The sequence below is a fragment of the Rhipicephalus microplus genome, chromosome 1 (genome assembly GCF_043290135.1).
Source record: "Rhipicephalus microplus isolate Deutch F79 chromosome 1, USDA_Rmic, whole genome shotgun sequence".
Taxonomy (NCBI): domain Eukaryota; kingdom Metazoa; phylum Arthropoda; class Arachnida; order Ixodida; family Ixodidae; genus Rhipicephalus; species Rhipicephalus microplus.
This window is the reverse complement of record NC_134700.1, coordinates 5,580,333-5,597,672: the sequence shown is the minus strand read 5'-3', so window position 1 is coordinate 5,597,672 and position 17,340 is coordinate 5,580,333. Positions and strand designations below refer to the sequence as shown.

The following is a 17,340-nucleotide window of genomic DNA, read 5'->3' as shown; positions in this document are numbered from 1 at the left end:
TGCTCGTTTAATACAAACGTTTGTAGATTGGATTACAGAAACAACATTAAAAGACCGAGGAATATTTAGTTCCTCCGCTCGTTAGTAACGCACTTCGTTATGTATTCTTCTGTTCTCTGGGAGCAGATCACGTGAGTTTTGTAGCATGAATTAACATAAAGTGCTGTTTATATTTCACCACAGTCAGCGAACGGTGTACTCTACAAACACATCACCTACATTAAACTTCGTGCCACACAATGCATACAATCCTCAATTACATCGCCAAAAAAAAAAAAAGAATACGGGTTTCACGGAAAGAATTTCCTAATGCTTCGTTATATATTCAAATGTCAAACTTAAATAGCACCACCATGAACGGGATTAACTCCATGGCCAAATTTCACTGCAAAAAGCCCTCGAATAACTGCATCATCTTAGAACTCGATATAGGGCCCAGCCTATAGCCGGTATTTTGGTCACATATAGGTGACCAAAAACATTTTTCTCTGCAAAACATTTTCGCAATAGACTGCTTTCATGGAGTAAATCAGCCCGACATTTTTCGAATACACCTGAGGTAGTCACCAAAAGCCTTGGACGTTTGGCGTGGAATGACTGATCAAATTTTACGTCGATACCTATCACTTTTCGTCTCCACTGCCTCTTTCCAAGTTCGTGTTCTTCCTTTCTTGACTTTCAACTTCACAGTAATTTAACAAATCCGCATTATATTGGTTCTATAGAAGAAAATAGCTTGTGGTATACGCATCTTAAATAAAACTTGGCTGTGTACTTACGCCCCATCTCACTGTTTTGTATCAATCGTTTCACCGGTCTCATCTTACTTACCTTATTGCCACGTGGTTGCGGCGGCAAAGAATATGGTACTTGGGTTGCTCAAAACGACACTTTTTATTTCGTGAACGTGTGCCTAGAAAAGTACAAAGTACTAGAAATTCACGCTTTACGCAGATAGCGGTAATTAGAGCCTTGGTCGTCGGCAATATGATCTGCGTAAAGGTACGTCGCCATATATGCCCGTGGCATCAAACATCATCTATATTGTAGGTGTCTCAAGCTTATCAGAAGATTCTAAAATAATCTAGAATATTCGCAGACTGCCAAGCGTGCTTTGCGCAAGGCAATTGATTAATATGAGGTGTTTAACGTTTCAAAACCACCATGTGATTATGAGAGATGCCGAAGTGGAGGACTCCAGAAATTATCCGAAGTGGAGGACTCCTCCAGAATCCCAGGTTTCTGGAGGACTCCAGAAACTTGGGATTCTTCAACATGCACCCAAATCTGAACACATGGGCCTACAGCATTTTCGCCTCTATGGAAAATGCAGCCGCCACTGGCGGGATTCGATCGCGCGACCTGCGGGTCAGCAGCCGAGTACCTTAGCTACTGAACCACAATGGCGGTGCCTTTGCGATAGGCAGTGACATAAAAGTTCAAGCGAAGTGGCAGTATAATAATGTTGCGATAAAATCTCAGCAGATGCGACAGGTTCCACTGTGGATGCTATTTTCATACAGAACCGTCAGCGGGTAGCCACGCGTTGCTAGGTGGATCGACGTTTTTGGGTATTTCGAGTAGGCTAAGTTTATATATCTAAAACATACGGCGTGATGACAGCACTCACGTTTACTGTAAATTTTAGCGAAGCAAAGTGCACACTTCGGTTGGATGATATGCATATTATTAAGAAGCTGTTGTGTATTCCTCAAAGGTCGAGATCGTCAATGGTCGAGCAAACCTTCACTATCACGTGCTGGATGAAAGGAATATATCTATGTAATGTTTACAGCCAGCCTATAGACCGCAACCACAACTGACGGTGTGGGCCGACATCACCCCTGTAAGTCTATATATTTAGGGCTGTATCCGTTACAGTAAAAGGTAACTAAATACGTTACTTGTTACTCTAATAAAAAAGGGAACGTTTCATGGCTCCATGCTATATATATACATAAAAAAGGTAACGCATTACCATTGCCGTAACCGAAAAAAAGATAACGAATGTTACCTCTGCCGTAGCTCCGGAATCATCAGTTTTATCCAATGTGTCTTTGCTGCAGAAACCCACAATGAGAATTTTTAAATTTCAAATTTGTGTATCACACATACTAACCTAGCGAGGAATATACCCAATGTTCAATTAACAAGAATTTTTTGTACAAATGTGCTGAACCTTAGCAATGTTATATAGAGGCTTAATGATGCCTGCCCATGTGATGGCTTCTGACTCTGCAGTGACCCAGGGTGAAACCATATTTTTTTTTTCATTGGAGCATTATACACAAAGTGAGGTTGAATAATATACGGTATTCACAAAGAAGCTATCATTGAACTTTCAAGAAATATACAACAATCTGCCTTTTCTTGGTCCTTCAGCACCTTCAATAAAGCATGTTCAGATCGGTACTGTTGGTCCTAGCAACCGAAATGGCCCGCCGTGCGCCAGTAGGCAATCAGGGAGGCCTACGGAGGATTACATCGGTGCTTTTTTATTGGGGAGGGGGGTATTGGGAGATTTCGTGGGGAGGAGGGGGGGCACTTGCAAGTTTGTGACACCAGATGTGGCTTGCAGACGCGTAAGTCTAGAAAAATCACGAGGGGGGACACACATCTTGCAATAGCAGCCATATTGTTTTAATATTTTACAGGTTTTATTTTTGTTTATATAAGAATTAAAATTATGCCTAGAAATCAAATTGACAAACGAACGTAGGTTCCCAGCACTCGTAATTGCATTCTTCTATTGAGTCTTTTTCGGAACCAGTCGAGAGTGACAGTTGCGGTTTCAATTGTCTCACACACCTGATGGGTATTGAGCACGTGTACACGCTACAAAAAGCATTAAAAAGTTGAATGTTTTATACATACTTATCAAGCATTCTTATTTGTGACGTTTTAGGGATAATTTTTAATGGGGCCCACTCGCAAGGGGCGTTCCTTTCCCCTCACCGAGCACAAAGGGTTCGGTGAGTCAACGTTCTCGGCAGGCGTGATCAACTGGCCTCCAGGTCGTGACCAGTGTGGACTATGTATCTGTGCAAATATTGCATTTGCTTTCATCTGCACATGTGACCATCGACAGGTTTTTGTCTCGGGGGTAAGCAAATCCTTCTTTCAACTTGCATCATGGCTGAGGGAGGGGTTCGTGTTGGTGTTGTTAGAGTGGGTAGCAAGTGCTGGTGTGGCTTGAAGGAGTCAAGTGCCCCTTTCGCACCACCCGCCTCGCCCACGCCCTTGTCTACACTTCATTCATTGAACACTGCGGTGAGGACTAGTTGACTAAATGCACAGATTTGTTTTCTTCCGCATCTTATACCGCTACATAAAACATTCTCATATTGTGAAAAGTAGGTATATCGATTTGTTTGAAGGAAAGTAAAATTTAAGGCATGACAGATACTCAAAAGAGCGGGTTCCTGCAATCGCAATAAGAAAACTCGTAGCAGAGGTGCTTCTTTTTTCGTGACGCGTACAATGTAAAAGTGAGATCCGATTCGGAAAAGGCGAACTGAGTGACGTCCGTTGGTGCTTGCTCAATGTTCAATGAAAGAAGGTTTCATGAAGTATGACGTAGCCAACAACAGAAACAAACTGCTGCATCTTAAATTAAAAAAAAACAAGCAAAGTGCTGCACATTCGTGGTAGAACATGGAAATATATTGAAATACGCGTATTTTATTACACAAGCGAAATAAAAACTATTTTGCAAAACGCTTATAATTCATCGTGATGTCGACACATCTTGGTAGTGTCATTAGTGATGTTTGGATGAAAATCCCTGAATTTCAACTAATTCAGTAACCTGTGGTAGAAGAACCTTTTGAATATTTAGTTTCGGTTTCCGCGCCGACGGCGCCGCCGATGAACATTAGCCGCGCTCCGCCGCCGATGAAATAACCGGCGTGCGCCGCCGACGCCGCCGCCGCCGCCGCCGACTCTCAGCGACCCCCACGCCGCCGCCGGTCGAAATCGCCTCGGCGCACACCTCTAATTGTGTGTACTACCCAGGGAGTATCTTCTTCCTCCGTGACTACCCATCACACCGTGCTACCCATCATTCCCATGGTCGCTGAACAATCGCAACGCCAGAGTGCCCTCTAGTTAATTTTGAGAAACTCTATGGAACATGTTACAAACACTTTTTGCTTTGTTATACGGTTGCCAAGTCGACGTCAAAATGATGACGCAACATTTTTATCCCTCATTAACTGTTTGCTTCCTCTCGTCTTCGCGACCACTGCGGACCGCCCACTTTTTGACGTCACCGACAGAACGCCATCGTCCGGATTTGGAATTTGTATATAATTGCACCACTGTCAGAGTTGTGAAAATTTCCAACATGTTGGAAGCTCACCGCGGACCGCTGCGGCGGGAGCAAACGCCCCCCCCCCCCCTTTTTTTTTGCTGCGAGCTAATTCACATCCTGAAAATATTGCTGCTTTTTGTGTCATGTGAAACGGTCTTAAGGCGAACACATCGAGATGATAGATACCCTGGTGCTTTGGCCGAGTAATTGTAACGTGCAATCGTGCAATGTGAGAAATTTTATGCCTGTTAAGCTTAAAAATTAGGAAGTGTTTCAGTTCACCCGGTGGCACGAACCTTTTCGAGGCAAAAGCGTTTGGTTCACCCAATAGTAGAGGTGTGCGCCGAGGCGATTTCGACCGGCGGCGGCGTGGGGGTCGTCCAGAGTCGGCGGCGGCGGCGTTGTCGGCGCACGCCGGTTTTTTCATCGGCGGCGGCGTGCGGCCAATTTTCGTCAGCGGCGGCGGCGTCGGCGGCGCAGAAACCGAAACTGAAAATTCAAAAGGCTCTTCCGCCACAGGTTACTGAATTAGTTGAAATTCAGGAATATTAATCCAAATAGCATAAATGACACTACACAGATGTGTCGACATCCCGATGAATGCAAAGCGTTTTGTAAAATAGTTTTTAATTCGCTTACATGAAAAAATAACGCGTATTTCAATCTATATCCATGTTCTACGGTAAATGTGCAGCACTTTGCTTTTTTTTTTAATTTAAGATGTTGTTTTAGTTGTTGTTGTTATTGGCAACGTCATACTTCATGAAACCTTTTTTTATTGAACAATGAGCAAGCAGTGACGCACGTCACTCATTTCGCTTTTTCCGGATCTGATATTACTTTTACATTCTACGCTGCACAAAAGAAGAAGCACCTCTGCTTCAAGTTTTCTTATTACGATTGCATGAAACCGCTTTTTTGAGTATTTGTCATGCTTTGAATGTAACTTTCCTTCAAACGAATCAAAATACCTACTTTTCGCAATGTGAGAATCTTTTATGCAGCGGTATAGGATGCGGAAGGAAACAAATCTGCGCATTTATTCAACTAGTTCTCAGCGCGGTGTTCAATGAATGAAGTGTAAACATGGGCGTGGGCGAGGCGGGTGGTGCAAAAAGGACACTTGAACCCTTCAAGCTCCACCAGCACTTGCTACCCACTTTAGCGACACCAACACGACCTACTCCCTCAGTCGGGATGCAAGTTGAAAGAAGGGTTTGCATCCCCCCAAGACAAAAACCTGTTGATGGTCATATGTGCAGATGAGAGCAAATGCAATATTTGCTCAGATAGACAGCCCATACTGGTCACGAGCTGGGCGTCCGTTGACCACGCCTGCAGAGAACGTTGACTCCCCGACCCCTTGGTGTTTGGTCAGGGGAGGAGAACACCCCTTGCAAGTGGGCCCCATTAAAATTTCTCTTAAAAACGTCACAAATAAGAATGCTTGATAAGTATGTATAAAACATTCAACTTTTCAATGCTTTTTTTGTAGCGTGTTCCCGTGCTAAATACCCATCAGATGTGTGAGAAATCAAAATAGCAACTGCCACTCTCGACTTGTTCCGGAAAAGACACAATAGAACAATGCATTTACGAGTGCTGGGAACATTTGTTTTTTTTGTATATTTGATTTCTAGGCATGATTTGAATTATTATATAAACAAAAATAAAACCTGCAACATATTAAAAAAAGGCTGCTATTGCAAGATGTGTGTTGCAAGACGTGATTTTTCTAGACTTAGGTCTCTGCAAGGCACATCTGGAGTCACAAACTTGTAAGTGTCCCCCCCTTTTCCCCACGACATTAAAAGGCACCAATGTAGGCCTCCGTAGGCCTCCGTGATTGCCTACTGGCGCGCGGCGGGCCATTCCGGTGGCTAGATCCAACAGTGGCGATTTCGACTTGCTTTAGTGGAGGTGCTGAAGGATCAAGAAAAGGCCGATATTTGTAAATTTCTTGAGAGTTCAGTGATAGTTTCTTCATGAATACCGTGGATTATTGGACCTCACTTTGTGTATAATGCTCCAATAAAAAAATGGTTTCATCCTGTGTCACTGCAGAGTCAGAAGCCATCACATATGCAGGCATCATTAAGCTTCTATATGACATTGCTAAGGTTCAGTACATGTGTACAAATAATTCTTGTTAAATGAACATTTTGAGTATAATCCTTGCTTGGGTTAGTATGTGTGAAACATAAATTTGAGATTTAAAATTATCATTGTGGGTTTCTGCAGCAAAGACACATTGATTAAAACTGATGACTCCGGAGCTACGGCAGAGGTACCATTCGTTCTGTTTTTTTCGGTTACGGTAACGGTAATGCGTTACCTTTTTTATGTATCTATATAACGTGGAGCCGTGAAACGTTCCCCTTTTTCTCATTTGAGTAACTAGTGAGGTATTTAGTTACTTTTTACTGTAACGGATACATCACTAAATAGACTTACAGGAGTGATGTCGGCCCACACCGTTAGTTGTTGCGGTCTACAGGCTGGCTGTAAACATTACATGGATATATTCCTTTCATCCAGAAGGGTTGCTCGACCATTGAGGATCTAGACCTTTGAGGAATACACAACAGTTTCTTAATGATATGCATATCATCCCACCAAAGCGTGCACTTCGTTTCGCTAAAGTTTACAGTCAACGTCAGTGCGGTCGTCACGCAGTATGTTTTAGGTAGAAACTTAGCCTTCTCAAAATACCCAGAGACGTCGATCCACCGTGCAACGCGTGGCCACCCGATGACGGTTCTGTATGAAAATGGCGTCCACAGTGAAACATGTTGCATCTGCTGAAATTTTATCGCAACATTATTGTACTGCCATGCTCGCTTGTATTTTTATGTCACAGTCTTGCGCAAAGGAACAGCCGTAGTGGTTCAGTAGCTAAGGTACTCGGCTGCTGACCCGCAGGTCGCGGGATCAAGTCCCACCTGCGGCTGCTTTATTTTCGATAGAGGCGAAAATGCTGTAGGCCTATGTGCTGCGATTTGGGTGCATGTTAAAGAAACCCAGGTTGTCAAAATTTCTGGAGTCCTCCACTACGGCATCTCTCATAATCATGTGGTGGTTTTGAAACGTTAAACACCACATATTAATCAGTTGCCTTGCGCAAAGGACGCTTGGCTGTCTGCGAACACTCTAGATTATTTTAGAATTTTCTGATAAGCTTGAGACACCTACGATATGGATGCTACGTGTATAAATGGCGACGCACCTTCGCGCAGATCATATTACCAACGACCAATGCTCTGATTACCGCTATCTGTGTAAAGCACGAATTTCGAGCACTTTGCACTTTCCTATGCACATGTTCACTCAATAAAAAGTGTCGTCTTGAGCAACCCACGTACCATCTTCTTTGACGTCGCAACCACGCGGCAATACCGTAAGTGAAATGAGAACGGTGAAATGATTGATACAAAACAGTGAGATGGGGCGTAAGTGCACGGCCAAGTTTTGTTTAAGATGCGTATACCACAAGCTATTTTCTTCTATAGAACCAATATGATGCGGATTTGTTAAAATACTGTGAAGTTGAATGCCAAGAAAGGAAGAACATGAACTTAGAAAGAGACAGTGGAGACGAAAAGTGATAGGTATCGACGTAAAGTTTGATCGGTCGTTCCCCGCCAAACGTCCTAAACGTGTTGTCGACTATCTCAGGTGTATTCGAAAAAAAAAAAGTCGGGCTGATTTACTCCATTGAAATCAGTCTATCGCGAAAATTCTTTCGAGAGAAAAATATTTTTGGTGACCTATATGTCACTGAAATTTAAGCTATAGGCTGGGCCCTATATTGAGTCCTAAGATAAAAGCCTATTTACTGAGAGAGTCTATGTATAGGCTCTATTTATTTTGCCGACCTATGGTTTCGAATATTTAAAACCTCCCACTATGACGTGCCTTGGTGTCGTATTGACGTTCTGGCTTGTAAAGCCGAAAATTTTATTTTTCAAATTATAAACTGTTCATATCTCCCCCCTCCCCTCCCCGGCACTCGTTCTAGGGTTGGTCCTTTGATAAACACCAGTCACATATGTTTAAAAAATGCTTGGATATCAACTATTCATAACTCTCATTTAAATTTGTGGAAATGAAATGACGTCACTAAATTACCGATGAGGTGAAATATTAACTTTAAAAGCACAGTAAACGTGACTAAAAAGTTAATTCAACGCTAAAACAGTGTAACCTTAACTAATAATGTCACCACACTTCTAAAACCTCATGCAATGTATATTGCATACCTGCAAGGTGCAGTTATTCAAGCGCTTTTTGCAGTGAAATTTGGCCATGGAGTTAATCTCGTTCATGGCAGTGCTATTTCTAAATTTGACGTTTGAATATCTAACGAGGTTTACGAGTTTCTATCAGTGAAATCCGCGTTTTTTTTTTTTTGGCGAGGTAATTGAGCATTTTATGCATTGTGCTGGCACGAAGTTTATGGTAGATGATGCGTTTATAGAGTACACCGTTCAACGACTGTGGTGAAATAGAAACAGCAATTTACGTTCATTCATGCTACACAACTCTCGTGATATGCTCCCAGAGAACAGAAAAACGCATAACGAAGTACATTACTAACGAACGGAAGAATTAAGTATTTCTCGGTCTTTTCATGTTGTTTCTGTAGTCCAATCTACAAACGAGCATTAAACGTATTAAACGTATTAAACGAGCATGACGGTGCGAAGGCATGGAATTGGGTTTTGCAGCATGTTGTGACACATGTGCCACTCCAGGTCACCTTTATTACATGACATCGAAATCCACACTGAGCTTGATCTATGATTATGTACCTAATCAATGGAGAATAAGAGCTAAGCTCCGGATTCATTATTAATGTGGCTTCAAAGACGAGAAAACAGCACGATTCGCGAGCAATCGAGCGCCCGTTCTCTCTCTCTGTTTCGTTGAACTGCTTGTGCCCTGAGATGCCACTTCAATTTCTTTTTGAATAAATGTGGCGATCTGGAAAGTTGTGAGCGCCAAACAAGGCGCTAACAAGAATGAGAGAGACAGGACGGGTGCTTGTGAACGTCGCGTGAAGGCATTAGTTAGCGCTCGAAATTTCCCGATAGCAATGCGCCATCTGGCAGGATTTCAAGTTTTGTTAAAATGTAGCGATGACACAGATCATGGGTTTTGTCATGTCATTTGCTACCAATTAAACGGTGGCTGCGTAATTTAGGTTACCATGAAAATTGTCGCGGCCATATTTCAAGAAGGAAGGAGGCAGAAACGCACCGTCCATGCCATACGTGATCCTTCATCACTCGTGTAAATCAATTTATTCAAGCTGTAACGTGATTGAAGAATTCTGTTACTTCTCGGCAATCAGAGAGGCTTTTAATTCTCCAGTCTCTTTATGAGATATTGCTGCCATCTTTTTCCAACAGGCTTGCAGTTCTGTTGCACCGACATAGCAACACCCATGTTTTTGATGATTTTTTTTTCATTCCCATTCAAAAACTTTTCCATTCATAGTCATTTCTGAAGCACATAAGAACTGAATTCCTGTCGTTCGTCACCCGTCGCTGCCTTCGTCCAGTACACACTGCAAAAGGCTCGATGGCAAAGTCGTTTTCTATGTTCAAGTTCCTTGTACCCAACCTTTGGCGCTCTTTGTGCACTTCAAGGAATTCAGAAAGACTACAATACAACCCAACGAGCTGTACACCATGCCGTCGGGACTGGTATGCATGACGCAAATATGTTGCGAGTGGTCTCGCAGTGTTCTGCCATTGTGCTTCGTTCCCTGTTCCGTGAGCTCAAGTTTGGTCGACACGTGGCGTCGTTGCGGCGCCATTGGTGTCGTGTTTCCCGTGTCTTTTCTTATACACAGTGTTCTACGAAGAAATGCCTCTGTGTAGCCGCTGGTGCCGAGGTCGCGGATTACGTGTTTGCTTCTTTCCTTCCGCAGCTGTGGTGACAATTGGTGGTTAGATTATCGGTTATTTCTTTACTTATTTTAGTTTTCTCGTTTAGCTAGTTTTCTGTATTCTAGCCCAAGAAAGGTGATCCAGATTTTTTTCTCTCGTGGGAAGGACCATAGGTATCTGCGTACATGGTTGTAACTCCACATTTCCAAGTTGTACGACTCGGAGTGCCCTGCCGACGGCCCCTATTCTCTTTCTGCTCTAGCAGCCATGACCGTCACGTTCTTCCAAACCTTCTCCTCCTACCTACTTCTAAACTATTTTCCCCACTCTCCCCTTTCCCTTCAAGGGACTGAGCCGTGGTCTCGCAAGGAAAGATAGTGTCTTTTTCTTTTTCTTCAACCACAGATTCATCCATTCAGGAAAAACTTGCATGCAGTAACTGGTTTGGAAAGCAAGTAAGGTTCGCGGAAAGTCACCTCACCTACCCTGATTTGTTCCGGGTCAACGCTCTCGAGGTGCGCCAAAAGAGGCGACTACACGAAAGTCATACTTCGAATTCTTTAGGGCTGTTGGCTTCCCTCATCAAAAACTCTTTGGACACGCCTGACTGACTGACGGCCTAGGAAGAGCTGTCGGAAATCGAGGCAGCTTGATTTGTTCGACGTGCCACGAGACGCGCTGAATAATTAGCCGAGAGGTTGGGATTCATCGTTAGGTATGTTTCCCACACTCTGTGGTGCTTTCAAGTCTTCCCCTCCCCCAGGCCCTAGCGCTGCAGACCCTATTCTGCACGTGTGATGCAACGTTATTGCACTGTGCTGCGTTGTGCGTATTATTGCACTATGACCTACGTGTTGTTTCTCTCTCGCCGTGTGACGAACTGAACATGCATCCTTTCTATTTCCTGGGTAGAAAAGAAGGCAGTGTTTGACTTTCTCTCTCTTTCTCCTTCTCGTTTTTTTTATCTTTATTCGCTGCGCTGTGCTCCCTGCTGGGCTGCAGAAATTAGGCGCCTTCTTCTAACCACTACCCCCACCATTTGGGGGACGGAGATGAAGACGGCAATTTCTTTGGACTGCCCTGGACTGAATGAACATGCAGTCTGTTCGTTTACAGTGATATGCAAGGCGGCTTTCCTATAAGGTTTATTTTTTAACCAAAAACTCTCGTTCACAGACTGCTTTTCTCCCTCATTGTGCCTTTACTTTTTCGAATTCCAGCGAATGCACGCGAGCACGCGAGTACAACAAAATGTCACCTCTCCAAATTCCAGCAAAGGCACGCGAGCACAAGATCTCAAAAAGGTGAATGGCAAAAACAAAATGAGCGAGAAAAGCAGTCTGTGAACGAGAGTTTATGATTGGAAAACTAACCTTACAGAAAAGCTGCCTTGCAGATTATTGCAAACGGTCTATTGTTTTCTCCTGCAGAGAATTTTAGGAAGACCACGGCTTAAAACGCGAGCACCGAGACGCTCTGAACCAGCTCTCAGAAGCTCTCATCAAGCTTCCATGATGCTACCTTTAGTGTGTAAATAGTGAACATAAACGTTGCTCTTATCAGCCCCGGCTACTCTGCTTGACTTCTACCTGAGACTTGGCTAGTTCCTTCGAACACATCACGAGCAAGCAGAAGGGCACGGAGTTGTGAAGATGAAAATGTGCAACATCACATCGCTTTTATTACGTGACATATTCGTTCTCCGCCGCATTCGTCCGATCGTGTCCACATATAACTTTCCCGTTTTATAGCGACGACACACCGTTGATTGCGGTCACGTCATTGAATGTCATTGAATGGCATTATTTATTTGCAAATTACTTCTTCATAAAGGATGGTGAAGTAATTTATTATTTGGCCACCTGAGGAGCTTTCTAACTTGACTTATTTTTTTATCAAGACTTGAATATAATGTTAAGTTTTATTTGGTTGACTCTGAGCATTACCTTCGCAACAGAAGTACATCTGTCAGCGACCATCATTCTTAACCTCTCCCAGTACCGGTAGGTCCGTTCAAGTTACGGGATGAAAACCAGTTTGCTGAACTATGTCATATATGACATGTCGCTCAAATGTCGGTCTCTGCATTTTTGATGAATCCAGCCGTCTTTTGTAAATTCTCTACTGGCAAGTTTTTTTAAAATTTTGTTTTGTTCTTTTTAAAACTGGTGGTCTCACACAAGCTCATTACGCCTCTTCTCACCACTGGATAGCCGTTGTTACGCGCGGTGCCTGGGCCGACGGGGTAGGGCCGCGTTCTTTGTTCATCAAACAAGTCACCGAAGGGCTGCCAGCCTGCTGTCCGCCGTGTACTGTCCATCTTAGCCGGGAAGTGAGGTGGCATTCCGACACCATAAGACGTTCGACGAGACGACCACAATGGTTTCTTGGTGTCACAGGTGCAGTGTGGTGGGCACGCCCCAATCAAAGACCTTGACTTGAGCGAGTGTGAGCGGCACCGTCAGAAATGGTGTGTGTGTCTCGTGATTCAACAGCGCATTCTGGACCCATTTCCTGGTTAAGTGAAAACGTACACTTTATAGTGAGCCACCCAGCTCAATCGCAAGAGACCTCTCGCCCTGTCTGTACAGAATGTAATAAATACTCTGTTAAGTTTGCCATCTTACTCCTGAGTGCTCATGCGTTTTCTTTTCTGTCTCTCTACACGCCCTTTCTTGCCCCTATTTCTCAACCCTCAGTGCTAGGCAGCAAACCGGATGCCAAGATATAGTTAATCCCCCAGCCTTCCTTTCTCTCTCTTGCCATCTTACTGCCTTGGCATCTTCATCCCGGGTATCCAATGTCTTAAAAGGCCGGTACAAACAGACAAGTTAAAAAATAAAACAGATGGTGAATATTTTATGCAACATGTTCAGACGCTGAATATAAGTGGTCATCCTCGAAAATTATCTACTTTAACACCGCGGACAGGTGCTGATATACCCTGAGTAGGTTCGAGCATGTATTATGCCTCGACGCTTTTAATCTTCATTAAACTTCTCCCTTTTGATTTCATCCTTCGGGGTTTTGTGTAGTTCTTCATCTAACACCTAACCTCCATGTCCTTCCTCATTTATTCCTCCTCCTCCCTTCATCTAACGCGCTGCATTCGTGCTGCACTGCTACCACTTCATTTCTTCTTTATGTACGCCCTGTTTCGGGCACAATTATAGGCTGCCATCTTGGACTGATAATGATGCCGTTTTCCATCCGTATGAATATTCGAATTGTGCTATGGCGAACTCGCACGCATCAAAACACTGGGCCATTACATTCAACGTCGTATCACCATAATCATAGCTAATTACGACACACAAAAAAACAGATAAATTGCTTCTAAACCTAAGATGGCAGTGTCTATGCTTTACTGTAACTGTTACATTTATTTTTTGTCAATTTGTCCAATATGTCATTTCATGCAGCGGCCGCCGAACTCGTTCCGCTGTTCATAGTGTTACTCTCGGTCTCTGAAGCTGGATGAAGATAACTAAGAAGCCTGGTTTTTACTGGCTACATAAAATGTGAAACGAAGCTATAAATCACGATGAAAAAGAAGACAAATCTGTGAAAAGTCAGTACTGGTGCATAAATGGCGCGCCGATTGCGCCGATGAAAAACATCGGCGGCGGCGGCGGCGGCGCGCCGATCAGTTCGCGTCGGCGGCGACGGCGCGGCGAGAACTATTGGCGGCGGCGCGCCGACCAGTCGGCGCACACCTCTACCCAATAGCCGTCTAAAACCGGCTTGACTTGGCCTAAAGTGTATGAATAGATGGCGTTAGAATCGGTGTGTTGGAAAACATTTTTCAGGCGATTTGGGCGTTCTTTATTCTGTGGTTCAGGTAGAGTTCCTCACTAGCTTGTGACTCACAGTCTGTGGCGGGTTCATCCATAGCCTCCTCTATAACTATGGTTCATCGTATTCTGGTCGTGATGTTTTTTCTCCGATGTTGGTGTTGGATTGGACTGTAATCTGTTTGAAATGGCGAGAACCACCTCTGCCCGTGGGGTCGTGGTCGCTTTCTGTTGTTAGAAAGTGATTCATACGCAAGTCGCTGCCGCTTTTCTTAATTCCTGTGATGTCGCCCTGTTCAGGAGCTTCTTATCCGTGCTTATCGAGTAGTTAACGTCATTCGCCCGAAGCACAGAATTAACACCTACCAGCCCGAAGTGTTTGCCACCAAATCTACAAGCAATGACAACGAGCATAAAATAAAGGCCTTTGGAACGCGATTTGTGAATGTTGGTCTGATGCATGTACTACGCGGATGTATGGTAGGTGCATGCGTGTTGCTTGAGGACCGATCAAACAGCTGGTATCACTTGGGAGGAAGTATATACTGTGCCAGAGTCCTTTAATACCGTTGAAGGACTCTGACTGTGCCAACGCTTTCATTGAAGCTTGTTCTTGCGTAAGTGCGCGAGATAGATACGGAATGCACAAGTTGGAATTATAGAACGTTCTTGTCCGAGTAGCTTTATTAAGCAGTCGCAGATGATGGCAATTTGTTTGCTTAGCAGTGTGTGTGTAGATTGGGGTAACAAACAGTGAAGGTAGTTGTGTGTGGGTGAGGAAATTAGTTTTCTTTGTTGCGGTGCGTTCCAAACAAATCCGTTATTTCTTCTCTTCATTGTGTCGGTCTCTTGATGTGGCACTAAATTTTGCTATGTGCTCTTCGTGACACTTCCTCTCGCTCTAGAATGCTCTAGTAAAAGTTGACGCTAAAGTTCAGCTGAAGTGTTTAAAGTTTCTTGCAGCTAACCACAGCAACAATTCTTTGTCTATGTGATCAGATGGACGCTCGTTATTTCGCATGCCTTTTATAACGCAAAATGTTTCTTTTTTTTTTCGTTTACTGAACAGTCCGGAAAAAATCGGGGACATTTGTCCCGACTGGGACGGCGCGGGCAAAGTCTTGGACAGTCCAGCGAAATTCGGGACGGCTGGTAACACTAGTTTAGGCAAGTGTATAAAAATGAAAAAAATGTAATAAAATAGAAATTTCATTGCTGGGAGCATTGTGGAGCTTCAATTGCTAAACCGTAAAGGTCTTTTTAAACGTTAACATTGCCGCAATACAGCAGTGTCATGGGGTGAAGTGCTTGCAGTGTATTGCAGTAAAGCATACATTATGCGCGCGCGCGTGTGTGTGAAATGGAAGCGTAGCACTGCTATTAGGCCTAATGCGATGCGCCGTGCTTTGTCTCATTACTAGTCATGCGACAGACGGCATCAGCACCAACTTCAACCTTTGTAAAGAGTCCATATGTTCCCCCCATAATTTTTTTCTTAATTGTGGCAAGTGATTCACACTGCAGTAAACTTCTAGTATATCGCATGAATAATTTAAAATTGTTGCATGGCTCCCAATAAAGAAGTGAAAAATACCTGTGACATACTCCTTGGTACTCCAGATTTTGTGCCATCAGATATGTGCTCTAAAATGAAAATGATCATTATTAGTGAAATATATACTCAAGCTAGGTATTGGAGATGGTTGTGCATGTTTTGCAAATTTCCTTTTAAAAGCTCATGCTTCACTTTATCGGGCTTTCTTTAGTTATTAAGAAAAATAGCTCCCCAAGAATGGTCTAAAATTAAACACACAGTTTGTCATGGGGCAAGTTGAGCTTAGCAAGAAAATGATTTACGAAAAACATTCTGTCGCATAACTAAGAGCAAGCTGGTTTCAGGAAACATGTTGACCTGAGATGATGGCATGTGTTCACGCATCTTACAAAGGCTGCTTGTTGTTAAAATGTGGCGGTAATTAGACAAATGTCTGTCATCAGTTGTGGAGATACATCGCACTTCTGATCTGATGATCAAATTTTTAAAGAATGGGTTTTCAGGGGACGCAAAAAACTTTTTTTGCAGGGGTGAGCATTAGAGAGCATTACTTTATTAAAGTCTCCAATTTCATTATGTTAGGACTGAGGCTTGCAGGTATGTTAAATGAGCATGGTCACTTGAGTAACACTCAGAGGTCAATAATTATAGGGTGACCAGCAAGGTATGTATGAAACAGGATTATGCAAATTGCAGAAATAGACATAATGAAGTTGTCGAGAAGACTTTGTTAACAGTACATTTACAGGCTTCATGCAGAATTTGTTTTCCAGCAGGGTGAATTTACTTTCGCTGATGCTTTCGATGGCATCATTGCAGTTCATAAGCACTGGTTTTACGGACTGCACGTGATGATCTTGTTTTTTCAAGGTTGATGTACTGATTAAAAAGTTTAGGATCAAGAAACTTACATGCTGTCTTAAGGCATAATCAGGCTCACCATAGAGGTAAGTGGTGAGATTTTAGTTAGTTGTATGTGGGAGGTTTGTGTACATAACATCATAGTAATCTTGCAATGCTGTAGATTTATTTGTGTAACGAGTGAAGCTTCTTTTCCTGTTAAAAATTTCTGCCAAGCAAACAAGTTACAACAGTAGGATTTGCCCTTGGGTAAAGCAGGTGGTAAGAGTGAGCTTATTCAGAAGCCCTTCAAGAGTACCCACGAAAGGAATTAGTACCTATAGGGCAAAAATTTCAGTGCACCAAGAAGGGCAAGGGAGGACGGTGCAGGTTAACATTTCAGGAGGGTATCTCCTGGACATCATCCTTCTCTAGCCACAAGCTTGTATGGCCAATGTTTAGCAGATTCCTACTAACATAAACTAGGTATAAATGTTGCTTCTCTATTGCAAGATGAGACCATATACCTTTTAAGTCTCCTCACCACAAGCCCTTACATTAGCTTAAAAATATTTTTTCTACAGTGCCCTTTTTTTGTCCTAAACAGTTGTTTGAAGCAACAATATGCACATTGTGACAGTCTAGCTGGTGACCACAGAGATGGCTCCCGCCATCACGATGTATACTCCACTCAAAATGTAAGACACTGCAAAATCATAGTCCGGTGTCCGTGCATACGACCTTGAACATGTAAGCAGTGACCACTTCTCTTGTGTTCTCTGCACTGGCGCATGCTTGTCGCACGACTGTTCAAGATTGTGACAGTGAAATTAGTTCTGGCAATGCTGTCTCAGCGTTAAGACTGTGTACACCCTTAGGAACACCATGGTGGAGCGAGCAGAGGTTCATATCAAATGTAGCAATAAACTGGCAACACCATGGTGA

General features: G+C 43.3%; 1 protein-coding gene across 5 annotated transcripts in view; it reads left to right on the top strand.

Annotated features, from left to right (window-relative positions):
- Nucleotides 1-17,340, top strand: part of Gcat (Glycine C-acetyltransferase) — a 367,236-nt gene that overhangs the window by 306,418 nt on the left and 43,478 nt on the right. For 2 of the 5 annotated variants that reach the window (XR_012893994.1, XR_012893933.1), the window contains one exon: nucleotides 16,426-16,502. The exons of the other annotated variants lie outside the window; for them this stretch is intronic. The gene's annotated coding sequence lies outside the window, so the exon portion shown is untranslated. The remainder of the gene's footprint in view (nucleotides 1-16,425; nucleotides 16,503-17,340) is intronic. 5 annotated transcript variants of the gene reach the window in all.